The 26440-nt window shown below is 40.0% G+C and overlaps 17 non-coding genes across 17 annotated transcripts; all 17 read right to left on the bottom strand.

The window, feature by feature from the left end:
- Window positions 1-927: 927 nt before the first annotated feature.
- On the bottom strand, window positions 928-1046 carry LOC142347240 (5S ribosomal RNA). Its single transcript, XR_012760253.1, has one exon. It is a non-coding gene; the product is annotated as a 5S ribosomal RNA (ribosomal RNA).
- Window positions 1047-2183: 1137 nt separating this feature from the next.
- On the bottom strand, window positions 2184-2302 carry LOC142347239 (5S ribosomal RNA). Its single transcript, XR_012760252.1, has one exon. It is a non-coding gene; the product is annotated as a 5S ribosomal RNA (ribosomal RNA).
- A 1136-nt stretch (window positions 2303-3438) lies between these two features.
- On the bottom strand, window positions 3439-3557 carry LOC142347238 (5S ribosomal RNA). The gene has a single exon (XR_012760251.1). It is a non-coding gene; the product is annotated as a 5S ribosomal RNA (ribosomal RNA).
- A 1136-nt stretch (window positions 3558-4693) lies between these two features.
- Window positions 4694-4812, bottom strand: LOC142347237 (5S ribosomal RNA). Its single transcript, XR_012760250.1, has one exon. It is a non-coding gene; the product is annotated as a 5S ribosomal RNA (ribosomal RNA).
- Window positions 4813-5948: 1136 nt separating this feature from the next.
- LOC142347235 (5S ribosomal RNA) lies at window positions 5949-6067 on the bottom strand. The gene has a single exon (XR_012760248.1). It is a non-coding gene; the product is annotated as a 5S ribosomal RNA (ribosomal RNA).
- A 1136-nt stretch (window positions 6068-7203) lies between these two features.
- On the bottom strand, window positions 7204-7322 carry LOC142347234 (5S ribosomal RNA). Its single transcript, XR_012760247.1, has one exon. It is a non-coding gene; the product is annotated as a 5S ribosomal RNA (ribosomal RNA).
- Window positions 7323-8458: 1136 nt separating this feature from the next.
- On the bottom strand, window positions 8459-8577 carry LOC142347232 (5S ribosomal RNA). The gene has a single exon (XR_012760246.1). It is a non-coding gene; the product is annotated as a 5S ribosomal RNA (ribosomal RNA).
- Window positions 8578-9713: 1136 nt separating this feature from the next.
- Window positions 9714-9832, bottom strand: LOC142347231 (5S ribosomal RNA). The gene has a single exon (XR_012760245.1). It is a non-coding gene; the product is annotated as a 5S ribosomal RNA (ribosomal RNA).
- Window positions 9833-10968: 1136 nt separating this feature from the next.
- Window positions 10969-11087, bottom strand: LOC142347230 (5S ribosomal RNA). Its single transcript, XR_012760244.1, has one exon. It is a non-coding gene; the product is annotated as a 5S ribosomal RNA (ribosomal RNA).
- A 1137-nt stretch (window positions 11088-12224) lies between these two features.
- On the bottom strand, window positions 12225-12343 carry LOC142347229 (5S ribosomal RNA). The gene has a single exon (XR_012760243.1). It is a non-coding gene; the product is annotated as a 5S ribosomal RNA (ribosomal RNA).
- Window positions 12344-13480: 1137 nt separating this feature from the next.
- Window positions 13481-13599, bottom strand: LOC142347228 (5S ribosomal RNA). The gene has a single exon (XR_012760242.1). It is a non-coding gene; the product is annotated as a 5S ribosomal RNA (ribosomal RNA).
- Window positions 13600-14736: 1137 nt separating this feature from the next.
- On the bottom strand, window positions 14737-14855 carry LOC142347227 (5S ribosomal RNA). Its single transcript, XR_012760241.1, has one exon. It is a non-coding gene; the product is annotated as a 5S ribosomal RNA (ribosomal RNA).
- Window positions 14856-15991: 1136 nt separating this feature from the next.
- Window positions 15992-16110, bottom strand: LOC142347226 (5S ribosomal RNA). The gene has a single exon (XR_012760240.1). It is a non-coding gene; the product is annotated as a 5S ribosomal RNA (ribosomal RNA).
- A 1511-nt stretch (window positions 16111-17621) lies between these two features.
- On the bottom strand, window positions 17622-17740 carry LOC142347225 (5S ribosomal RNA). The gene has a single exon (XR_012760239.1). It is a non-coding gene; the product is annotated as a 5S ribosomal RNA (ribosomal RNA).
- Window positions 17741-20697: 2957 nt separating this feature from the next.
- LOC142347597 (5S ribosomal RNA) lies at window positions 20698-20816 on the bottom strand. The gene has a single exon (XR_012760581.1). It is a non-coding gene; the product is annotated as a 5S ribosomal RNA (ribosomal RNA).
- Window positions 20817-23458: 2642 nt separating this feature from the next.
- Window positions 23459-23577, bottom strand: LOC142347596 (5S ribosomal RNA). The gene has a single exon (XR_012760580.1). It is a non-coding gene; the product is annotated as a 5S ribosomal RNA (ribosomal RNA).
- Window positions 23578-25654: 2077 nt separating this feature from the next.
- Window positions 25655-25773, bottom strand: LOC142347595 (5S ribosomal RNA). The gene has a single exon (XR_012760579.1). It is a non-coding gene; the product is annotated as a 5S ribosomal RNA (ribosomal RNA).
- Window positions 25774-26440: the final 667 nt, after the last annotated feature.

Here is a 26440-nt window from a genome sequence, read left to right as displayed (position 1 = left end):
CACAATACAGTGGAACGGCCCCAAAACAAGGGAGAGATGAATTGGGTCCGAGGAACCTGTTCAACCGGACATTGAACCGGAAGCATGACTTCAGTGGGTTTAGGTCGGTAATTGGGAAAATCAGTGGCGAATTGCTTTTAGCCTAATTGTTGTGATAAACTTATTAAATAGGTAAGTATCAACTCTATTTGATAAGTTTTATTTGAATGCACTCTGCGTTAGCGGAGTGCAGCCTAAAGAATGGAACTCAGCGATTTGCACTAACTTAAAAGTTAGATTAATAAAGGGAAATTTTACAATTAGTATTGATGTTTCCGAGACAGTTCCAAATATCAAATATACAGTAAACGCAAGCAGGGGAACTATTAGAATGGCCTTTACAAGTATATGGGGTGTGTTTGGAGCAATGGTTATTGCTGAAATTGTCATTTACAAAAAGTATCCGCGCTCGATGAGGCTTAACTTTTTCGATCACCGAACTTTGTTTTGGTCACCAAATCGTCAATTTTAGTCCAAATTGGCTCATTTTTTGTGGGCATGCTCCACTTGAGCCATAGTTTGGGATAAAACAAAAAAATCTGGCACAGCGAATCATTTTGGACAAGTTTTTACCGATTTCCAAAAAAGTATCCGCGCTCGATGAGGCTTAACTTTTTCGATCACCGAACTTTGTTTTGGCCACCAAATCGTCAATTTTAGTCCGAAATGGCTCATTTTTTGTGGGCATGCTCCACTTGAGCCATAGTTGGGGCTAAAACAAAAAAATCTGGCACAGCGAACCATTTTGGACAAGTTTTCACCAATTTCCAAAAAAGTATCCGCGCTCGATGAGGCTTAACTTTTTCGATCACCGAGGCTTTTTGAGGCTCTAAAATGTGTAAATATCGAATAAAAGTATTCTATGAGGTTTGAATACTCAAAAGAAAAAGCCTTCAACACCTGGTGTTCCCAAGCGGTCACCCATCCAAGTACTAACCAGGCCCAATGTTGCTTAACTTCGGTGATCGGACGAGAATCGGTGCATTCAACATGGTATGGTCGTAGGCATTTGCGTAAGTGGGAGCGAATTTATATACAACAGTATTGTTTTGTAGTCCTATATTCATATACAGGATCACTTTAACTGGCCGCCTTGCGGTTTGCAAAATAGTCACTTAATACATGCAATTTTAGCCACGGTTGTGTTATAATTTATGCGATTCGTAGCCATACAGTGTATTATGACCAACGCACAAACTTTTTGCTTCCAACCATCCACAATACAGTGGAACGGCCCCAAAACAAGGGAGAGATGAATTGGGTCCGAGGAACCTGTTCAACCGGACATTGAACCGGAAGCATGACTTCAGTGGGTTTAGGTCGGTAATTGGGAAAATCAGTGGCGAATTGCTTTTAGCCTAATTGTTGTGATAAACTTATTAAATAGGTAAGTATCAACTCTATTTGATAAGTTTTATTTGAATGCACTCTGCGTTAGCGGAGTGCAGCCTAAAGAATGGAACTCAGCGATTTGCACTAACTTAAAAGTTAGATTAATAAAGGGAAATTTTACAATTAGTATTGATGTTTCCGAGACAGTTCCAAATATCAAATATACAGTAAACGCAAGCAGGGGAACTATTAGAATGGCCTTTACAAGTATATGGGGTGTGTTTGGAGCAATGGTTATTGCTGAAATTGTCATTTACAAAAAGTATCCGCGCTCGATGAGGCTTAACTTTTTCGATCACCGAACTTTGTTTTGGTCACCAAATCGTCAATTTTAGTCCAAATTGGCTCATTTTTTGTGGGCATGCTCCACTTGAGCCATAGTTTGGGATAAAACAAAAAAAGTCTGGCACAGCGAATCATTTCGGACAGGTTTTTACCGATTTCCAAAAAAGTATCCGCGCTCGATGAGGCTTAACTTTTTCGATCACCGAACTTTGTTTTGGCCACCAAATCGTCAATTTTAGTCCGAAATGGCTCATTTTTTGTGGGCATGCTCCACTTGAGCCATAGTTGGGGCTAAAACAAAAAAATCTGGCACAGCGAACCATTTTGGACAAGTTTTCACCAATTTCCAAAAAAGTATCCGCGCTCGATGAGGCTTAACTTTTTCGATCACCGAGGCTTTTTGAGGCTCTAAAATGTGTAAATATCGAATAAAAGTATTCTATGAGGTTTGAATACTCAAAAGAAAAAGCCTTCAACACCTGGTGTTCCCAAGCGGTCACCCATCCAAGTACTAACCAGGCCCAATGTTGCTTAACTTCGGTGATCGGACGAGAATCGGTGCATTCAACATGGTATGGTCGTAGGCATTTGCGTAAGTGGGAGCGAATTTATATACAACAGTATTGTTTTGTAGTCCTATATTCATATACAGGATCACTTTAACTGGCCGCCTTGCGGTTTGCAAAATAGTCACTTAATACATGCAATTTTAGCCACGGTTGTGTTATAATTTATGCAATTCGTAGCCATACAGTGTATTATGACCAACGCACAAACTTTTTGCTTCCAACCATCCACAATACAGTGGAACGGCCCCAAAACAAGGGAGAGATGAATTGGGTCCGAGGAACCTGTTCAACCGGACATTGAACCGGAAGCATGACTTCAGTGGGTTTAGGTCGGTAATTGGGAAAATCAGTGGCCAATTGCTTTTAGCCTAATTGTTGTGATAAACTTATTAAATAGGTAAGTATCAACTCTATTTGATAAGTTTTATTTCAATGCACTCTGCGTTAGCGGAGTGCAGCCTAAAGAATGGAACTCAGCGATTTGCACTAACTTAAAAGTTAGATTAATAAAGGGAAATTTTACAATTAGTATTGATGTTTCCGAGACAGTTCCAAATATCAAATATACAGTAAACGCAAGCAGGGGAACTATTAGAATGGCCTTTACAAGTATATGGGGTGTGTTTGGAGCAATGGTTATTGCTGAAATTGTCATTTACAAAAAGTATCCGCGCTCGATGAGGCTTAACTTTTTCGATCACCGAACTTTGTTTTGGTCACCAAATCGTCAATTTTAGTCCAAATTGGCTCATTTTTTGTGGGCATGCTCCACTTGAGCCATAGTTTGGGATAAAACAAAAAAATCTGGCACAGCGAATCATTTTGGACAAGTTTTTACCGATTTCCAAAAAAGTATCCGCGCTCGATGAGGCTTAACTTTTTCGATCACCGAACTTTGTTTTGGCCACCAAATCGTCAATTTTAGTCCGAAATGGCTCATTTTTTGTGGGCATGCTCCACTTGAGCCATAGTTGGGGCTAAAACAAAAAAATCTGGCACAGCGAACCATTTTGGACAAGTTTTCACCAATTTCCAAAAAAGTATCCGCGCTCGATGAGGCTTAACTTTTTCGATCACCGAGGCTTTTTGAGGCTCTAAAATGTGTAAATATCGAATAAAAGTATTCTATGAGGTTTGAATACTCAAAAGAAAAAGCCTTCAACACCTGGTGTTCCCAAGCGGTCACCCATCCAAGTACTAACCAGGCCCAATGTTGCTTAACTTCGGTGATCGGACGAGAATCGGTGCATTCAACATGGTATGGTCGTAGGCATTTGCGTAAGTGGGAGCGAATTTATATACAACAGTATTGTTTTGTAGTCCTATATTCATATACAGGATCACTTTAACTGGCCGCCTTGCGTTTTGCAAAATAGTCACTTAATACATGCAATTTTAGCCACGGTTGTGTTATAATTTATGCAATTCGTAGCCATACAGTGTATTATGACCAACGCACAAACTTTTTGCTTCCAACCATCCACAATACAGTGGAACGGCCCCAAAACAAGGGAGAGATGAATTGGGTCCGAGGAACCTGTTCAACCGGACATTGAACCGGAAGCATGACTTCAGTGGGTTTAGGTCGGTAATTGGGAAAATCAGTGGCGAATTGCTTTTAGCCTAATTGTTGTGATAAACTTATTAAATAGGTAAGTATCAACTCTATTTGATAAGTTTTATTTGAATGCACTCTGCGTTAGCGGAGTGCAGCCTAAAGAATGGAACTCAGCGATTTGCACTAACTTAAAAGTTAGATTAATAAAGGGAAATTTTACAATTAGTATTGATGTTTCCGAGACAGTTCCAAATATCAAATATACAGTAAACGCAAGCAGGGGAACTATTAGAATGGCCTTTACAAGTATATGGGGTGTGTTTGGAGCAATGGTTATTGCTGAAATTGTCATTTACAAAAAGTATCCGCGCTCGATGAGGCTTAACTTTTTCGATCACCGAACTTTGTTTTGGTCACCAAATCGTCAATTTTAGTCCAAATTGGCTCATTTTTTGTGGGCATGCTCCACTTGAGCCATAGTTTGGGATAAAACAAAAAAATCTGGCACAGCGAATCATTTTGGACAAGTTTTTACCGATTTCCAAAAAAGTATCCGCGCTCGATGAGGCTTAACTTTTTCGATCACCGAACTTTGTTTTGGCCACCAAATCGTCAATTTTAGTCCGAAATGGCTCATTTTTTGTGGGCATGCTCCACTTGAGCCATAGTTGGGGCTAAAACAAAAAAATCTGGCACAGCGAACCATTTTGGACAAGTTTTCACCAATTTCCAAAAAAGTATCCGCGCTCGATGAGGCTTAACTTTTTCGATCACCGAGGCTTTTTGAGGCTCTAAAATGTGTAAATATCGAATAAAAGTATTCTATGAGGTTTGAATACTCAAAAGAAAAAGCCTTCAACACCTGGTGTTCCCAAGCGGTCACCCATCCAAGTACTAACCAGGCCCAATGTTGCTTAACTTCGGTGATCGGACGAGAATCGGTGCATTCAACATGGTATGGTCGTAGGCATTTGCGTAAGTGGGAGCGAATTTATATACAACAGTATTGTTTTGTAGTCCTATATTCATATACAGGATCACTTTAACTGGCCGCCTTGCGGTTTGCAAAATAGTCACTTAATACATGCAATTTTAGCCACGGTTGTGTTATAATTTATGCAATTCGTAGCCATACAGTGTATTATGACCAACGCACAAACTTTTTGCTTCCAACCATCCACAATACAGTGGAACGGCCCCAAAACAAGGGAGAGATGAATTGGGTCCGAGGAACCTGTTCAACCGGACATTGAACCGGAAGCATGACTTCAGTGGGTTTAGGTCGGTAATTGGGAAAATCAGTGGCGAATTGCTTTTAGCCTAATTGTTGTGATAAACTTATTAAATAGGTAAGTATCAACTCTATTTGATAAGTTTTATTTGAATGCACTCTGCGTTAGCGGAGTGCAGCCTAAAGAATGGAACTCAGCGATTAGCACTAACTTAAAAGTTAGATTAATAAAGGGAAATTTTACAATTAGTATTGATGTTTCCGAGACAGTTCCAAATATCAAATATACAGTAAACGCAAGCAGGGGAACTATTAGAATGGCCTTTACAAGTATATGGGGTGTGTTTGGAGCAATGGTTATTGCTGAAATTGTCATTTACAAAAAGTATCCGCGCTCGATGAGGCTTAACTTTTTCGATCACCGAACTTTGTTTTGGCCACCAAATCGTCAATTTTAGTCCAAATTGGCTCATTTTTTGTGGGCATGCTCCACTTGAGCCATAGTTGGGGATAAAACAAAAAAATCTGGCACAGCGAATCATTTTGGACAAGTTTTTACCGATTTCCAAAAAAGTATCCGCGCTCGATGAGGCTTAACTTTTTCGATCACCGAACTTTGTTTTGGCCACCAAATCGTCAATTTTAGTCCGAAATGGCTCATTTTTTGTGGGCATGCTCCACTTGAGCCATAGTTGGGGCTAAAACAAAAAAATCTGGCACAGCGAACCATTTTGGACAAGTTTTCACCAATTTCCAAAAAAGTATCCGCGCTCGATGAGGCTTAACTTTTTCGATCACCGAGGCTTTTTGAGGCTCTAAAATGTGTAAATATCGAATAAAAGTATTCTATGAGGTTTGAATACTCAAAAGAAAAAGCCTTCAACACCTGGTGTTCCCAAGCGGTCACCCATCCAAGTACTAACCAGGCCCAATGTTGCTTAACTTCGGTGATCGGACGAGAATCGGTGCATTCAACATGGTATGGTCGTAGGCATTTGCGTAAGTGGGAGCGAATTTATATACAACAGTATTGTTTTGTAGTCCTATATTCATATACAGGATCACTTTAACTGGCCGCCTTGCGGTTTGCAAAATAGTCACTTAATACATGCAATTTTAGCCACGGTTGTGTTATAATTTATGCAATTCGTAGCCATACAGTGTATTATGACCAACGCACAAACTTTTTGCTTCCAACCATCCACAATACAGTGGAACGGCCCCAAAACAAGGGAGAGATGAATTGGGTCCGAGGAACCTGTTCAACCGGACATTGAACCGGAAGCATGACTTCAGTGGGTTTAGGTCGGTAATTGGGAAAATCAGTGGCGAATTGCTTTTAGCCTAATTGTTGTGATAAACTTATTAAATAGGTAAGTATCAACTCTATTTGATAAGTTTTATTTGAATGCACTCTGCGTTAGCGGAGTGCAGCCTAAAGAATGGAACTCAGCGATTAGCACTAACTTAAAAGTTAGATTAATAAAGGGAAATTTTACAATTAGTATTGATGTTTCCGAGACAGTTCCAAATATCAAATATACAGTAAACGCAAGCAGGGGAACTATTAGAATGGCCTTTACAAGTATATGGGGTGTGTTTGGAGCAATGGTTATTGCTGAAATTGTCATTTACAAAAAGTATCCGCGCTCGATGAGGCTTAACTTTTTCGATCACCGAACTTTGTTTTGGCCACCAAATCGTCAATTTTAGTCCAAATTGGCTCATTTTTTGTGGGCATGCTCCACTTGAGCCATAGTTGGGGATAAAACAAAAAAATCTGGCACAGCGAATCATTTTGGACAAGTTTTTACCGATTTCCAAAAAAGTATCCGCGCTCGATGAGGCTTAACTTTTTCGATCACCGAACTTTGTTTTGGCCACCAAATCGTCAATTTTAGTCCGAAATGGCTCATTTTTTGTGGGCATGCTCCACTTGAGCCATAGTTGGGGCTAAAACAAAAAAATCTGGCACAGCGAACCATTTTGGACAAGTTTTCACCAATTTCCAAAAAAGTATCCGCGCTCGATGAGGCTTAACTTTTTCGATCACCGAGGCTTTTTGAGGCTCTAAAATGTGTAAATATCGAATAAAAGTATTCTATGAGGTTTGAATACTCAAAAGAAAAAGCCTTCAACACCTGGTGTTCCCAAGCGGTCACCCATCCAAGTACTAACCAGGCCCAATGTTGCTTAACTTCGGTGATCGGACGAGAATCGGTGCATTCAACATGGTATGGTCGTAGGCATTTGCGTAAGTGGGAGCGAATTTATATACAACAGTATTGTTTTGTAGTCCTATATTCATATACAGGATCACTTTAACTGGCCGCCTTGCGGTTTGCAAAATAGTCACTTAATACATGCAATTTTAGCCACGGTTGTGTTATAATTTATGCAATTCGTAGCCATACAGTGTATTATGACCAACGCACAAACTTTTTGCTTCCAACCATCCACAATACAGTGGAACGGCCCCAAAACAAGGGAGAGATGAATTGGGTCCGAGGAACCTGTTCAACCGGACATTGAACCGGAAGCATGACTTCAGTGGGTTTAGGTCGGTAATTGGGAAAATCAGTGGCGAATTGCTTTTAGCCTAATTGTTGTGATAAACTTATTAAATAGGTAAGTATCAACTCTATTTGATAAGTTTTATTTGAATGCACTCTGCGTTAGCGGAGTGCAGCCTAAAGAATGGAACTCAGCGATTTGCACTAACTTAAAAGTTAGATTAATAAAGGGAAATTTTACAATTAGTATTGATGTTTCCGAGACAGTTCCAAATATCAAATATACAGTAAACGCAAGCAGGGGAACTATTAGAATGGCCTTTACAAGTATATGGGGTGTGTTTGGAGCAATGGTTATTGCTGAAATTGTCATTTACAAAAAGTATCCGCGCTCGATGAGGCTTAACTTTTTCGATCACCGAACTTTGTTTTGGTCACCAAATCGTCAATTTTAGTCCAAATTGGCTCATTTTTTGTGGGCATGCTCCACTTGAGCCATAGTTTGGGATAAAACAAAAAAATCTGGCACAGCGAATCATTTTGGACAAGTTTTTACCGATTTCCAAAAAAGTATCCGCGCTCGATGAGGCTTAACTTTTTCGATCACCGAACTTTGTTTTGGCCACCAAATCGTCAATTTTAGTCCGAAATGGCTCATTTTTTGTGGGCATGCTCCACTTGAGCCATAGTTGGGGCTAAAACAAAAAAATCTGGCACAGCGAACCATTTTGGACAAGTTTTCACCAATTTCCAAAAAAGTATCCGCGCTCGATGAGGCTTAACTTTTTCGATCACCGAGGCTTTTTGAGGCTCTAAAATGTGTAAATATCGAATAAAAGTATTCTATGAGGTTTGAATACTCAAAAGAAAAAGCCTTCAACACCTGGTGTTCCCAAGCGGTCACCCATCCAAGTACTAACCAGGCCCAATGTTGCTTAACTTCGGTGATCGGACGAGAATCGGTGCATTCAACATGGTATGGTCGTAGGCATTTGCGTAAGTGGGAGCGAATTTATATACAACAGTATTGTTTTGTAGTCCTATATTCATATACAGGATCACTTTAACTGGCCGCCTTGCGGTTTGCAAAATAGTCACTTAATACATGCAATTTTAGCCACGGTTGTGTTATAATTTATGCAATTCGTAGCCATACAGTGTATTATGACCAACGCACAAACTTTTTGCTTCCAACCATCCACAATACAGTGGAACGGCCCCAAAACAAGGGAGAGATGAATTGGGTCCGAGGAACCTGTTCAACCGGACATTGAACCGGAAGCATGACTTCAGTGGGTTTAGGTCGGTAATTGGGAAAATCAGTGGCGAATTGCTTTTAGCCTAATTGTTGTGATAAACTTATTAAATAGGTAAGTATCAACTCTATTTGATAAGTTTTATTTGAATGCACTCTGCGTTAGCGGAGTGCAGCCTAAAGAATGGAACTCAGCGATTTGCACTAACTTAAAAGTTAGATTAATAAAGGGAAATTTTACAATTAGTATTGATGTTTCCGAGACAGTTCCAAATATCAAATATACAGTAAACGCAAGCAGGGGAACTATTAGAATGGCCTTTACAAGTATATGGGGTGTGTTTGGAGCAATGGTTATTGCTGAAATTGTCATTTACAAAAAGTATCCGCGCTCGATGAGGCTTAACTTTTTCGATCACCGAACTTTGTTTTGGTCACCAAATCGTCAATTTTAGTCCAAATTGGCTCATTTTTTGTGGGCATGCTCCACTTGAGCCATAGTTTGGGATAAAACAAAAAAATCTGGCACAGCGAATCATTTTGGACAAGTTTTTACCGATTTCCAAAAAAGTATCCGCGCTCGATGAGGCTTAACTTTTTCGATCACCGAACTTTGTTTTGGCCACCAAATCGTCAATTTTAGTCCGAAATGGCTCATTTTTTGTGGGCATGCTCCACTTGAGCCATAGTTGGGGCTAAAACAAAAAAATCTGGCACAGCGAACCATTTTGGACAAGTTTTCACCAATTTCCAAAAAAGTATCCGCGCTCGATGAGGCTTAACTTTTTCGATCACCGAGGCTTTTTGAGGCTCTAAAATGTGTAAATATCGAATAAAAGTATTCTATGAGGTTTGAATACTCAAAAGAAAAAGCCTTCAACACCTGGTGTTCCCAAGCGGTCACCCATCCAAGTACTAACCAGGCCCAATGTTGCTTAACTTCGGTGATCGGACGAGAATCGGTGCATTCAACATGGTATGGTCGTAGGCATTTGCGTAAGTGGGAGCGAATTTATATACAACAGTATTGTTTTGTAGTCCTATATTCATATACAGGATCACTTTAACTGGCCGCCTTGCGGTTTGCAAAATAGTCACTTAATACATGCAATTTTAGCCACGGTTGTGTTATAATTTATGCAATTCGTAGCCATACAGTGTATTATGACCAACGCACAAACTTTTTGCTTCCAACCATCCACAATACAGTGGAACGGCCCCAAAACAAGGGAGAGATGAATTGGGTCCGAGGAACCTGTTCAACCGGACATTGAACCGGAAGCATGACTTCAGTGGGTTTAGGTCGGTAATTGGGAAAATCAGTGGCGAATTGCTTTTAGCCTAATTGTTGTGATAAACTTATTAAATAGGTAAGTATCAACTCTATTTGATAAGTTTTATTTGAATGCACTCTGCGTTAGCGGAGTGCAGCCTAAAGAATGGAACTCAGCGATTTGCACTAACTTAAAAGTTAGATTAATAAAGGGAAATTTTACAATTAGTATTGATGTTTCCGAGACAGTTCCAAATATCAAATATACAGTAAACGCAAGCAGGGGAACTATTAGAATGGCCTTTACAAGTATATGGGGTGTGTTTGGAGCAATGGTTATTGCTGAAATTGTCATTTACAAAAAGTATCCGCGCTCGATGAGGCTTAACTTTTTCGATCACCGAACTTTGTTTTGGTCACCAAATCGTCAATTTTAGTCCAAATTGGCTCATTTTTTGTGGGCATGCTCCACTTGAGCCATAGTTTGGGATAAAACAAAAAAATCTGGCACAGCGAATCATTTTGGACAAGTTTTTACCGATTTCCAAAAAAGTATCCGCGCTCGATGAGGCTTAACTTTTTCGATCACCGAACTTTGTTTTGGCCACCAAATCGTCAATTTTAGTCCGAAATGGCTCATTTTTTGTGGGCATGCTCCACTTGAGCCATAGTTGGGGCTAAAACAAAAAAATCTGGCACAGCGAACCATTTTGGACAAGTTTTCACCAATTTCCAAAAAAGTATCCGCGCTCGATGAGGCTTAACTTTTTCGATCACCGAGGCTTTTTGAGGCTCTAAAATGTGTAAATATCGAATAAAAGTATTCTATGAGGTTTGAATACTCAAAAGAAAAAGCCTTCAACACCTGGTGTTCCCAAGCGGTCACCCATCCAAGTACTAACCAGGCCCAATGTTGCTTAACTTCGGTGATCGGACGAGAATCGGTGCATTCAACATGGTATGGTCGTAGGCATTTGCGTAAGTGGGAGCGAATTTATATACAACAGTATTGTTTTGTAGTCCTATATTCATATACAGGATCACTTTAACTGGCCGCCTTGCGGTTTGCAAAATAGTCACTTAATACATGCAATTTTAGCCACGGTTGTGTTATAATTTATGCAATTCGTAGCCATACAGTGTATTATGACCAACGCACAAACTTTTTGCTTCCAACCATCCACAATACAGTGGAACGGCCCCAAAACAAGGGAGAGATGAATTGGGTCCGAGGAACCTGTTCAACCGGACATTGAACCGGAAGCATGACTTCAGTGGGTTTAGGTCGGTAATTGGGAAAATCAGTGGCGAATTGCTTTTAGCCTAATTGTTGTGATAAACTTATTAAATAGGTAAGTATCAACTCTATTTGATAAGTTTTATTTGAATGCACTCTGCGTTAGCGGAGTGCAGCCTAAAGAATGGAACTCAGCGATTTGCACTAACTTAAAAGTTAGATTAATAAAGGGAAATTTTACAATTAGTATTGATGTTTCCGAGACAGTTCCAAATATCAAATATACAGTAAACGCAAGCAGGGGAACTATTAGAATGGCCTTTACAAGTATATGGGGTGTGTTTGGAGCAATGGTTATTGCTGAAATTGTCATTTACAAAAAGTATCCGCGCTCGATGAGGCTTAACTTTTTCGATCACCGAACTTTGTTTTGGTCACCAAATCGTCAATTTTAGTCCAAATTGGCTCATTTTTTGTGGGCATGCTCCACTTGAGCCCTAGTTTGGGATAAAACAAAAAAAATGTGGCACAGCGAACCATTTTGGACAGGTTTTTACCGATTTCCAAAAAAGTATCCGCGCTCGATGAGGCTTAACTTTTTCGATCACCGAACTTTGTTTTGGTCACCAAATCGTCAATTTTAGTCCGAATTGGCTCATTTTTTGTGGGCATGCTCCACTTGAGCCATAGTTGGGGCTAAAACAAAAAAATCTGGCACAGCGAACCATTTTGGACAAGTTTTCACCAATTTCCAAAAAAGTATCCGCGCTCGATGAGGCTTAACTTTTTCGATCACCGAGGCTTTTTGAGGCTCTAAAATGTGTAAATATCGAATAAAAGTATTCTATGAGGTTTGAATACTCAAAAGAAAAAGCCTTCAACACCTGGTGTTCCCAAGCGGTCACCCATCCAAGTACTAACCAGGCCCAATGTTGCTTAACTTCGGTGATCGGACGAGAATCGGTGCATTCAACATGGTATGGTCGTAGGCATTTGCGTAAGTGGGAGCGAATTTATATACAACAGTATTGTTTTGTAGTCCTATATTCATATACAGGATCACTTTAACTGGCCGCCTTGCGGTTTGCAAAATAGTCACTTAATACATGCAATTTTAGCCACGGTTGTGTTATAATTTATGCAATTCGTAGCCATACAGTGTATTATGACCAACGCACAAACTTTTTGCTTCCAACCATCCACAATACAGTGGAACGGCCCCAAAACAAGGGAGAGATGAATTGGGTCCGAGGAACCTGTTCAACCGGACATTGAACCGGAAGCATGACTTCAGTGGGTTTAGGTCGGTAATTGGGAAAATCAGTGGCGAATTGCTTTTAGCCTAATTGTTGTGATAAACTTATTAAATAGGTAAGTATCAACTCTATTTGATAAGTTTTATTTGAATGCACTCTGCGTTAGCGGAGTGCAGCCTAAAGAATGGAACTCAGCGATTTGCACTAACTTAAAAGTTAGATTAATAAAGGGAAATTTTACAATTAGTATTGATGTTTCCGAGACAGTTCCAAATATCAAATATACAGTAAACGCAAGCAGGGGAACTATTAGAATGGCCTTTACAAGTATATGGGGTGTGTTTGGAGCAATGGTTATTGCTGAAATTGTCATTTACAAAAAGTATCCGCGCTCGATGAGGCTTAACTTTTTCGATCACCGAACTTTGTTTTGGTCACCAAATCGTCAATTTTAGTCCAAATTGGCTCATTTTTTGTGGGCATGCTCCACTTGAGCCCTAGTTTGGGATAAAACAAAAAAAATGTGGCACAGCGAACCATTTTGGACAGGTTTTTACCGATTTCCAAAAAAGTATCCGCGCTCGATGAGGCTTAACTTTTTCGATCACCGAACTTTGTTTTGGTCACCAAATCGTCAATTTTAGTCCGAATTGGCTCATTTTTTGTGGGCATGCTCCACTTGAGCCATAGTTGGGGCTAAAACAAAAAAATCTGGCACAGCGAACCATTTTGGACAAGTTTTCACCAATTTCCAAAAAAGTATCCGCGCTCGATGAGGCTTAACTTTTTCGATCACCGAGGCTTTTTGAGGCTCTAAAATGTGTAAATATCGAATAAAAGTATTCTATGAGGTTTGAATACTCAAAAGAAAAAGCCTTCAACACCTGGTGTTCCCAAGCGGTCACCCATCCAAGTACTAACCAGGCCCAATGTTGCTTAACTTCGGTGATCGGACGAGAATCGGTGCATTCAACATGGTATGGTCGTAGGCATTTGCGTAAGTGGGAGCGAATTTATATACAACAGTATTGTTTTGTAGTCCTATATTCATATACAGGATCACTTTAACTGGCCGCCTTGCGGTTTGCAAAATAGTCACTTAATACATGCAATTTTAGCCACGGTTGTGTTATAATTTATGCAATTCGTAGCCATACAGTGTATTATGACCAACGCACAAACTTTTTGCTTCCAACCATCCACAATACAGTGGAACGGCCCCAAAACAAGGGAGAGATGAATTGGGTCCGAGGAACCTGTTCAACCGGACATTGAACCGGAAGCATGACTTCAGTGGGTTTAGGTCGGTAATTGGGAAAATCAGTGGCGAATTGCTTTTAGCCTAATTGTTGTGATAAACTTATTAAATAGGTAAGTATCAACTCTATTTGATAAGTTTTATTTGAATGCACTCTGCGTTAGCGGAGTGCAGCCTAAAGAATGGAACTCAGCGATTTGCACTAACTTAAAAGTTAGATTAATAAAGGGAAATTTTACAATTAGTATTGATGTTTCCGAGACAGTTCCAAATATCAAATATACAGTAAACGCAAGCAGGGGAACTATTAGAATGGCCTTTACAAGTATATGGGGTGTGTTTGGAGCAATGGTTATTGCTGAAATTGTCATTTACAAAAAGTATCCGCGCTCGATGAGGCTTAACTTTTTCGATCACCGAACTTTGTTTTGGTCACCAAATCGTCAATTTTAGTCCAAATTGGCTCATTTTTTGTGGGCATGCTCCACTTGAGCCCTAGTTTGGGATAAAACAAAAAAAATGTGGCACAGCGAACCATTTTGGACAGGTTTTTACCGATTTCCAAAAAAGTATCCGCGCTCGATGAGGCTTAACTTTTTCGATCACCGAACTTTGTTTTGGTCACCAAATCGTCAATTTTAGTCCGAATTGGCTCATTTTTTGTGGGCATGCTCCACTTGAGCCATAGTTGGGGCTAAAACAAAAAAATCTGGCACAGCGAACCATTTTAGACAAGTTTTCACCAATTTCCAAAAAAGTATCCGCGCTCGATGAGGCTTAACTTTTTCGATCACCGAGGCTTTTTGAGGCTCTAAAATGTGTAAATATCGAATAAAAGTATTCTATGAGGTTTGAATACTCAAAAGAAAAAGCCTTCAACACCTGGTGTTCCCAAGCGGTCACCCATCCAAGTACTAACCAGGCCCAATGTTGCTTAACTTCGGTGATCGGACGAGAATCGGTGCATTCAACATGGTATGGTCGTAGGCATTTGCGTAAGTGGGAGCGAATTTATATACAACAGTATTGTTTTGTAGTCCTATATTCATATACAGGATCACTTTAACTGGCCGCCTTGCGGTTTGCAAAATAGTCACTTAATACATGCAATTTTAGCCACGGTTGTGTTATAATTTATGCAATTCGTAGCCATACAGTGTATTATGACCAACGCACAAACTTTTTGCTTCCAACCATCCACAATACAGTGGAACGGCCCCAAAACAAGGGAGAGATGAATTGGGTCCGAGGAACCTGTTCAACCGGACATTGAACCGGAAGCATGACTTCAGTGGGTTTAGGTCGGTAATTGGGAAAATCAGTGGCGAATTGCTTTTAGCCTAATTGTTGTGATAAACTTATTAAATAGGTAAGTATCAACTCTATTTGATAAGTTTTATTTGAATGCACTCTGCGTTAGCGGAGTGCAGCCTAAAGAATGGAACTCAGCGATTTGCACTAACTTAAAAGTTAGATTAATAAAGGGAAATTTTACAATTAGTATTGATGTTTCCGAGACAGTTCCAAATATCAAATATACAGTAAACGCAAGCAGGGGAACTATTAGAATGGCCTTTACAAGTATATGGGGTGTGTTTGGAGCAATGGTTATTGCTGAAATTGTCATTTACAAAAAGTATCCGCGCTCGATGAGGCTTAACTTTTTCGATCACCGAACTTTGTTTTGGTCACCAAATCGTCAATTTTAGTCCAAATTGGCTCATTTTTTGTGGGCATGCTCCACTTGAGCCATAGTTTGGGATAAAACAAAAAAATCTGGCACAGCGAATCATTTTGGACAAGTTTTTACCGATTTCCAAAAAAGTATCCGCGCTCGATGAGGCTTAACTTTTTCGATCACCGAACTTTGTTTTGGCCACCAAATCGTCAATTTTAGTCCGAAATGGCTCATTTTTTGTGGGCATGCTCCACTTCAGCCACAGTTGGGGCTAAAACAAAAAAATCTGGCACAGCGAACCATTTTGGACAAGTTTTCACCAATTTCCAAAAAAGTATCCGCGCTCGATGAGGCTTAACTTTTTCGATCACCGAGGCTTTTTGAGGCTCTAAAATGTGTAAATATCGAATAAAAGTATTCTATGAGGTTTGAATACTCAAAAGAAAAAGCCTTCAACACCTGGTGTTCCCAAGCGGTCACCCATCCAAGTACTAACCAGGCCCAATGTTGCTTAACTTCGGTGATCGGACGAGAATCGGTGCATTCAACATGGTATGGTCGTAGGCATTTGCGTAAGTGGGAGCGAATTTATATACAACAGTATTGTTTTGTAGTCCTATATTCATATACAGGATCACTTTAACTGGCCGCCTTGCGGTTTGCAAAATAGTCACTTAATACATGCAATTTTAGCCACGGTTGTGTTATAATTTATGCAATTCGTAGCCATACAGTGTATTATGACCAACGCACAAACTTTTTGCTTCCAACCATCCACAATACAGTGGAACGGCCCCAAAACAAGGGAGAGATGAATTGGGTCCGAGGAACCTGTTCAACCGGACATTGAACCGGAAGCATGACTTCAGTGGGTTTAGGTCGGTAATTGGGAAAATCAGTGGCGAATTGCTTTTAGCCTAATTGTTGTGATAAACTTATTAAATAGGTAAGTATCAACTCTATTTGATAAGTTTTATTTGAATGCACTCTGCGTTAGCGGAGTGCAGCCTAAAGAATGGAACTCAGCGATTTGCACTAACTTAAAAGTTAGATTAATAAAGGGAAATTTTACAATTAGTATTGATGTTTCCGAGACAGTTCCAAATATCAAATATACAGTAAACGCAAGCAGGGGAACTATTAGAATGGCCTTTACAAGTATATGGGGTGTGTTTGGAGCAATGGTTATTGCTGAAATTGTCATTTACAAAAAGTATCCGCGCTCGATGAGGCTTAACTTTTTCGATCACCGAACTTTGTTTTGGTCACCAAATCGTCAATTTTAGTCCAAATTGGCTCATTTTTTGTGGGCATGCTCCACTTGAGCCATAGTTTGGGATAAAACAAAAAAAATCTGGCACAGCGAACCATTTTGGACAGGTTTTTACCGATTTCCAAAAAAGTATCCGCGCTCGATGAGGCTTAACTTTTTCGATCACCGAACTTTGTTTTGGTCACCAAATCGTCAATTTTAGTCCGAATTGGCTCATTTTTTGTGGGCATGCTCCACTTGAGCCATAGTGGGATAAAACAAAAAAATCTGGCACAGCGAATCATTTCGGACAGGTTTTTACCGATTTCCAAAAAAGTATCCGCGCTCGATGAGGCTTAACTTTTTCGATCACCGAACTTTGTTTTGGTCACCAAATCGTCAATTTTAGTCCAAATTGGCTCATTTTTTGTGGGCATGCTCCACTTGAGCCATAGTTTGGGATAAAACAAAAAAATCTGGCACAGCGAATCATTTTGGACAAGTTTTTACCGATTTCCAAAAAAGTATCCGCGCTCGATGAGGCTTAACTTTTTCGATCACCGAACTTTGTTTTGGCCACCAAATCGTCAATTTTAGTCCGAAATGGCTCATTTTTTGTGGGCATGCTCCACTTGAGCCATAGTTGGGGCTAAAACAAAAAAATCTGGCACAGCGAACCATTTTGGACAAGTTTTCACCAATTTCCAAAAAAGTATCCGCGCTCGATGAGGCTTAACTTTTTCGATCACCGAGGCTTTTTGAGGCTCTAAAATGTGTAAATATCGAATAAAAGTATTCTATGAGGTTTGAATACTCAAAAGAAAAAGCCTTCAACACCTGGTGTTCCCAAGCGGTCACCCATCCAAGTACTAACCAGGCCCAATGTTGCTTAACTTCGGTGATCGGACGAGAATCGGTGCATTCAACATGGTATGGTCGTAGGCATTTGCGTAAGTGGGAGCGAATTTATATACAACAGTATTGTTTTGTAGTCCTATATTCATATACAGGATCACTTTAACTGGCCGCCTTGCGGTTTGCAAAATAGTCACTTAATACATGCAATTTTAGCCACGGTTGTGTTATAATTTATGCAATTCGTAGCCATACAGTGTATTATGACCAACGCACAAACTTTTTGCTTCCAACCATCCACAATACAGTGGAACGGCCCCAAAACAAGGGAGAGATGAATTGGGTCCGAGGAACCTGTTCAACCGGACATTGAACCGGAAGCATGACTTCAGTGGGTTTAGGTCGGTAATTGGGAAAATCAGTGGCGAATTGCTTTTAGCCTAATTGTTGTGATAAACTTATTAAATAGGTAAGTATCAACTCTATTTGATAAGTTTTATTTGAATGCACTCTGCGTTAGCGGAGTGCAGCCTAAAGAATGGAACTCAGCGATTTGCACTAACTTAAAAGTTAGTTTAATAAAGGGAAATTTTACAATTAGTATTGATGTTTCCGAGACAGTTCCAAATATCAAATATACAGTAAACGCAAGCAGGGGAACTATTAGAATGGCCTTTACAAGTATATGGGGTGTGTTTGGAGCAATGGTTATTGCTGAAATTGTCATTTACAAAAAGTATCCGCGCTCGATGAGGCTTAACTTTTTCTTAAACTTATTAAATAGGTAAGTATCAACTCTATTTGATAAGTTTTATTTGAATGCACTCTGCGTTAGCGGAGTGCAGCCTAAAGAATGGAACTCAGCGATTTGCACTAACTTAAAAGTTAGATTAATAAAGGGAAATTTTACAATTAGTATTGATGTTTCCGAGACAGTTCCAAATATCAAATATACAGTAAACGCAAGCAGGGGAACTATTAGAATGGCCTTTACAAGTATATGGGGTGTGTTTGGAGCAATGGTTATTGCTGAAATTGTCATTTACAAAAAGTATCCGCGCTCGATGAGGCTTAACTTTTTCGATCACTGAACTTTGTTTTGGTCACCAAATCGTCAATTTTAGTCCAAATTGGCTCATTTTTTGTGGGCATGCTCCACTTGAGCCATAGTTTGGGATAAAACAAAAAAAATCTGGCACAGCGAATCATTTCGGACAGGTTTTTACCGATTTCCAAAAAAGTATCCGCGCTCGATGAGGCTTAACTTTTTCGATCACCGAACTTTGTTTTGGTCACCAAATCGTCAATTTCAGTCCGAATTGGCTCATTTTTTGTGGGCATGCTCCACTTGAGCCATAGTTTGGGATAAAACAAAAAAATCTGGCACAGCGAATCATTTCGGACAGGTTTTTACCGATTTCCAAAAAAGTATCCGCGCTCGATGAGGCTTAACTTTTTCGATCACCGAACTTTGTTTTGGTCACCAAATCGTCAATTTTAGTCCAAATTGGCTCATTTTTTGTGGGCATGCTCCACTTGAGCCATAGTTTGGGATAAAACAAAAAAATCTGGCACAGCGAATCATTTTGGACAAGTTTTTACCGATTTCCAAAAAAGTATCCGCGCTCGATGAGGCTTAACTTTTTCGATGACCGAACTTTGTTTTGGTCACCAAATCGTCAATTTTAGTCCAAATTGGCTCATTTTTTGTGGGCATGCTCCACTTGAGCCATAGTTTGGGATAAAACAAAAAAAATCTGGCACAGCGAATCATTTCGGACAGGTTTTTACCGATTTCCAAAAAAGTATCCGCGCTCGATGAGGCTTAACTTTTTCGATCACCGAACTTTGTTTTGGTCACCAAATCGTCAATTTTAGTCCGAATTGGCTCATTTTTTGTGGGCATGCTCCACTTGAGCCATAGTTTGGGATACAACAAAAAAATCTGGCACAGCGAATCATTTCGGACAGGTTTTTACCGATTTCCAAAAAAGTATCCGCGCTCGATGAGGCTTAACTTTTTCGATCACCGAACTTTGTTTTGGTCACCAAATCGTCAATTTTAGTCCAAATTGGCTCATTTTTTGTGGGCATGCTCCACTTGAGCCATAGTTTGGGATAAAACAAAAAAATCTGGCACAGCGAATCATTTTGGACAAGTTTTCACCGATTTCCAAAAAAGTATCCGCGCTCGATGAGGCTTAACTTTTTCGATCACCGAACTTTGTTTTGGCCACCAAATCGTCAATTTTAGTCCGAAATGGCTCATTTTTTGTGGGCATGCTCCACTTGAGCCATAGTTTGGGATAAAACAAAAAAATCTGGCACAGCGAATCATTTCGGACAGGTTTTTACCGATTTCCAAAAAAGTATCCGCGCTCGATGAGGCTTAACTTTTTCGATCACCGAACTTTGTTTTGGTCACCAAATCGTCAATTTTAGTCCGAAATGGCTCATTTTTTGTGGGCATGCTCCACTTGAGCCATAGTTGGGGCTAAAACAAAAAAATCTGGCACAGCGAACCATTTCGGACAAGTTTTCACCAATTTCCAAAAAAGTATCCGCGCTCGATGAGGCTTAACTTTTTCGATCACCGAACTTTGTTTTGGTCACCAAATCGTCAATTTTAGTCCAAATTGGCTCATTTTTTGTGGGCATGCTCCACTTGAGCCATAGTTTGGGATAAAACAAAAAAATCTGGCACAGCGAATCATTTTGGACAAGTTTTTACCGATTTCCAAAAAAGTATCCGCGCTCGATGAGGCTTAACTTTTTCGATCACCGAACTTTGTTTTGGCCACCAAATCGTCAATTTTAGTCCGAAATGGCTCATTTTTTGTGGGCATGCTCCACTTGAGCCATAGTTGGGGCTAAAACAAAAAAATCTGGCACAGCGAACCATTTTGGACAAGTTTTCACCAATTTCCAAAAAAGTATCCGCGCTCGATGAGGCTTAACTTTTTCGATCACCGAGGCTTTTTGAGGCTCTAAAATGTGTAAATATCGAATAAAAGTATTCTATGAGGTTTGAATACTCAAAAGAAAAAGCCTACAACACCTGGTGTTCCCAAGCGGTCACCCATCCAAGTACTAACCAGGCCCAATGTTGCTTAACTTCGGTGATCGGACGAGAACCGGTGCATTCAACATGGTATGGTCGTAGGCATTTGCGTAAGTGGGAGCGAATTTATATACAACAGTATTGTTTTGTAGTCCTATATTCATATACAGGATCACTTTAACTGGCCGCCTTGCGGTTTGCAAAATAGTCACTTAATACATGCAATTTTAGCCACGGTTGTGTTATAATTTATGCAATTCGTAGCCATACAGTGTATTATGACCAACGCACAAACTTTTTGCTTCCAACCATCCACAATACAGTGGAACGGCCCCAAAACAAGGGAGAGATGAATTGGGTCCGAGGAACCTGTTCAACCGGACATTGAACCGGAAGCATGACTTCAGTGGGTTTAGGTCGGTAATTGGGAAAATCAGTGGCGAATTGCTTTTAGCCTAATTGTTGTGATAAACTTATTAAATAGGTAAGTATCAACTCTATTTGATAAGTTTTATTTGAATGCACTCTGCGTTAGCGGAGTGCAGCCTAAAGAATGGAACTCAGCGATTTGCACTAACTTAAAAGTTAGATTAATAAAGGGAAATTTTACAATTAGTATTGATGTTTCCGAGACAGTTCCAAATATCAAATATACAGTAAACGCAAGCAGGGGAACTATTAGAATGGCCTTTACAAGTATATGGGGTGTGTTTGGAGCAATGGTTATTGCTGAAATTGTCATTTACAAAAAGTATCCGCGCTCGATGAGGCTTAACTTTTTCGATCACTGAACTTTGTTTTGGTCACCAAATCGTCAATTTTAGTCCAAATTGGCTCATTTTTTGTGGGCATGCTCCACTTGAGCCATAGTTTGGGATAAAACAAAAAAAATCTGGCACAGCGAATCATTTCGGACAGGTTTTTACCGATTTCCAAAAAAGTATCCGCGCTCGATGAGGCTTAACTTTTTCGATCACCGAACTTTGTTTTGGTCACCAAATCGTCAATTTTAGTCCGAATTGGCTCATTTTTTGTGGGCATGCTCCACTTGAGCCATAGTTTGGGATACAACAAAAAAATCTGGCACAGCGAATCATTTCGGACAGGTTTTTACCGATTTCCAAAAAAGTATCCGCGCTCGATGAGGCTTAACTTTTTCGATCACCGAACTTTGTTTTGGTCACCAAATCGTCAATTTTAGTCCAAATTGGCTCATTTTTTGTGGGCATGCTCCACTTGAGCCATAGTTTGGGATAAAACAAAAAAATCTGGCACAGCGAATCATTTTGGACAAGTTTTTACCGATTTCCAAAAAAGTATCCGCGCTCGATGAGGCTTAACTTTTTCGATCACCGAACTTTGTTTTGGTCACCAAATCGTCAATTTTAGTCCAAATTGGCTCATTTTTTGTGGGCATGCTCCACTTGAGCCATAGTTTGGGATAAAACAAAAAAAATCTGGCACAGCGAATCATTTCGGACAGGTTTTTACCGATTTCCAAAAAAGTATCCGCGCTCGATGAGGCTTAACTTTTTCGATCACCGAACTTTGTTTTGGTCACCAAATCGTCAATTTTAGTCCGAATTGGCTCATTTTTTGTGGGCATGCTCCACTTGAGCCATAGTTTGGGATACAACAAAAAAATCTGGCACAGCGAATCATTTCGGACAGGTTTTTACCGATTTCCAAAAAAGTATCCGCGCTCGATGAGGCTTAACTTTTTCGATCACCGAACTTTGTTTTGGTCACCAAATCGTCAATTTTAGTCCAAATTGGCTCATTTTTTGTGGGCATGCTCCACTTGAGCCATAGTTTGGGATAAAACAAAAAAATCTGGCACAGCGAATCATTTTGGACAAGTTTTTACCGATTTCCAAAAAAGTATCCGCGCTCGATGAGGCTTAACTTTTTCGATCACCGAACTTTGTTTTGGCCACCAAATCGTCAATTTTAGTCCGAAATGGCTCATTTTTTGTGGGCATGCTCCACTTGAGCCATAGTTTGGGATAAAACAAAAAAATCTGGCACAGCGAATCATTTCGGACAGGTTTTTACCGATTTCCAAAAAAGTATCCGCGCTCGATGAGGCTTAACTTTTTCGATCACCGAACTTTGTTTTGGTCACCAAATCGTCAATTTTAGTCCGAAATGGCTCATTTTTTGTGGGCATGCTCCACTTGAGCCATAGTTGGGGCTAAAACAAAAAAATCTGGCACAGCGAACCATTTCGGACAAGTTTTCACCAATTTCCAAAAAAGTATCCGCGCTCGATGAGGCTTAACTTTTTCGATCACCGAACTTTGTTTTGGTCACCAAATCGTCAATTTTAGTCCAAATTGGCTCATTTTTTGTGGGCATGCTCCACTTGAGCCATAGTTTGGGATAAAACAAAAAAATCTGGCACAGCGAATCATTTTGGACAAGTTTTTACCGATTTCCAAAAAAGTATCCGCGCTCGATGAGGCTTAACTTTTTCGATCACCGAACTTTGTTTTGGCCACCAAATCGTCAATTTTAGTCCGAAATGGCTCATTTTTTGTGGGCATGCTCCACTTGAGCCATAGTTGGGGCTAAAACAAAAAAATCTGGCACAGCGAACCATTTTGGACAAGTTTTCACCAATTTCCAAAAAAGTATCCGCGCTCGATGAGGCTTAACTTTTTCGATCACCGAGGCTTTTTGAGGCTCTAAAATGTGTAAATATCGAATAAAAGTATTCTATGAGGGTTGAATACTCAAAAGAAAAAGCCTACAACACCTGGTGTTCCCAAGCGGTCACCCATCCAAGTACTAACCAGGCCCAATGTTGCTTAACTTCGGTGATCGGACGAGAACCGGTGCATTCAACATGGTATGGTCGTAGGCATTTGCGTAAGTGGGAGCGAATTTATATACAACAGTATTGTTTTGTAGTCCTATATTCATATACAGGATCACTTTAACTGGCCGCCTTGCGGTTTGCAAAATAGTCACTTAATACATGCAATTTTAGCCACGGTTGTGTTATAATTTATGCAATTCGTAGCCATACAGTGTATTATGACCAACGCACAAACTTTTTGCTTCCAACCATCCACAATACAGTGGAACGGCCCCAAAACAAGGGAGAGATGAATTGGGTCCGAGGAACCTGTTCAACCGGACATTGAACCGGAAGCATGACTTCAGTGGGTTTAGGTCGGTAATTGGGAAAATCAGTGGCGAATTGCTTTTAGCCTAATTGTTGTGATAAACTTATTAAATAGGTAAGTATCAACTCTATTTGATAAGTTTTATTTGAATGCACTCTGCGTTAGCGGAGTGCAGCCTAAAGAATGGAACTCAGCGATTTGCACTAACTTAAAAGTTAGATTAATAAAGGGAAATTTTACAATTAGTATTGATGTTTCCGAGACAGTTCCAAATATCAAATATACAGTAAACGCAAGCAGGGGAACTATTAGAATGGCCTTTACAAGTATATGGGGTGTGTTTGGAGCAATGGTTATTGCTGAAATTGTCATTTACAAAAAGTATCCGCGCTCGATGAGGCTTAACTTTTTCGATCACCGAACTTTGTTTTGGTCACCAAATCGTCAATTTTAGTCCAAATTGGCTCATTTTTTGTGGGCATGCTCCACTTGAGCCATAGTTTGGGCTAAAACAAAAAAAATCTGGCACAGCGAACCATTTTGGACAAGTTTTTACCGATTTCCAAAAAAGTATCCGCGCTCGATGAGGCTTAACTTTTTCGATCACTGAACTTTGTTTTGGTCACCAAATCGTCAATTTTAGTCCAAATTGGCTCATTTTTTGTGGGCATGCTCCACTTGAGCCATAGTTTGGGATAAAACAAAAAAAATCTGGCACAGCGAACCATTTTGGACAGGTTTTTACCGATTTCCAAAAAAGTATCCGCGCTCGATGAGGCTTAACTTTTTCGATCACCGAACTTTGTTTTGGTCACCAAATCGTCAATTTTAGTCCGAATTGGCTCATTTTTTGTGGGCATGCTCCACTTGAGCCATAGTTTGGGATAAAACAAAAAAATCCGGCACTGCGAATCATTTCGGACAGGTTTTTACCGATTTCCAAAAAAGTATCCGCGCTCGATGAGGCTTAACTTTTTCGATCACCGAACTTTGTTTTGGTCACCAAATCGTCAATTTTAGTCCAAATTGGCTCATTTTTTGTGGGCATGCTCCACTTGAGCCATAGTTTGGGATAAAACAAAAAAATCTGGCACAGCGAATCATTTTGGACAAGTTTTTACCGATTTCCAAAAAAGTATCCGCGCTCGATGAGGCTTAACTTTTTCGATCACCGAACTTTGTTTTGGCCACCAAATCGTCAATTTTAGTCCGAAATGGCTCATTTTTTGTGGGCATGCTCCACTTGAGCCATAGTTTGGGATAAAACAAAAAAATCTGGCACAGCGAATCATTTCGGACAGGTTTTTACCGATTTCCAAAAAAGTATCCGCGCTCGATGAGGCTTAACTTTTTCGATCACCGAACTTTGTTTTGGTCACCAAATCGTCAATTTTAGTCCAAATTGGCTCATTTTTTGTGGGCATGCTCCACTTGAGCCATAGTTTGGGATAAAACAAAAAAATCTGGCACAGCGAATCATTTTGGACAAGTTTTTACCGATTTCCAAAAAAGTATCCGCGCTCGATGAGGCTTAACTTTTTCGATCACCGAACTTTGTTTTGGCCACCAAATCGTCAATTTTAGTCCGAAATGGCTCATTTTTTGTGGGCATGCTCCACTTGAGCCATAGTTGGGGCTAAAACAAAAAAATCTGGCACAGCGAACCATTTTGGACAAGTTTTCACCAATTTCCAAAAAAGTATCCGCGCTCGATGAGGCTTAACTTTTTCGATCACCGAGGCTTTTTGAGGCTCTAAAATGTGTAAATATCGAATAAAAGTATTCTATGAGGTTTGAATACTCAAAAAAAAAGCCTACAACACCTGGTGTTCCCAAGCGGTCACCCATCCAAGTACTAACCAGGCCCAATGTTGCTTAACTTCGGTGATCGGACGAGAACCGGTGCATTCAACATGGTATGGTCGTAGGCATTTGCGTAAGTGGGAGCGAATTTATATACAACAGTATTGTTTTGTAGTCCTATATTCATATACAGGATCACTTTAACTGGCCGCCTTGCGGTTTGCAAAATAGTCACTTAATACATGCAATTTTAGCCACGGTTGTGTTATAATTTATGCAATTCGTAGCCATACAGTGTATTATGACCAACGCACAAACTTTTTGCTTCCAACCATCCACAATACAGTGGAACGGCCCCAAAACAAGGGAGAGATGAATTGGGTCCGAGGAACCTGTTCAACCGGACATTGAACCGGAAGCATGACTTCAGTGGGTTTAGGTCGGTAATTGGGAAAATCAGTGGCGAATTGCTTTTAGCCTAATTGTTGTGATAAACTTATTAAATAGGTAAGTATCAACTCTATTTGATAAGTTTTATTTGAATGCACTCTGCGTTAGCGGAGTGCAGCCTAAAGAATGGAACTCAGCGATTTGCACTAACTTAAAAGTTAGATTAATAAAGGGAAATTTTACAATTAGTATTGATGTTTCCGAGACAGTTCCAAATATCAAATATACAGTAAACGCAAGCAGGGGAACTATTAGAATGGCCTTTACAAGTATATGGGGTGTGTTTGGAGCAATGGTTATTGCTGAAATTGTCATTTACAAAAAGTATCCGCGCTCGATGAGGC

This window comes from Convolutriloba macropyga, chromosome 9, assembly GCF_964194025.1.
Source record: "Convolutriloba macropyga chromosome 9, txConMacr16.3, whole genome shotgun sequence".
In the NCBI taxonomy this organism is placed as follows: Eukaryota; Metazoa; Xenacoelomorpha; order Acoela; family Convolutidae; genus Convolutriloba; species Convolutriloba macropyga.
Note: the sequence above shows the minus strand (reverse complement) of the source record. Positions and strands in the feature narration are given on the sequence as shown.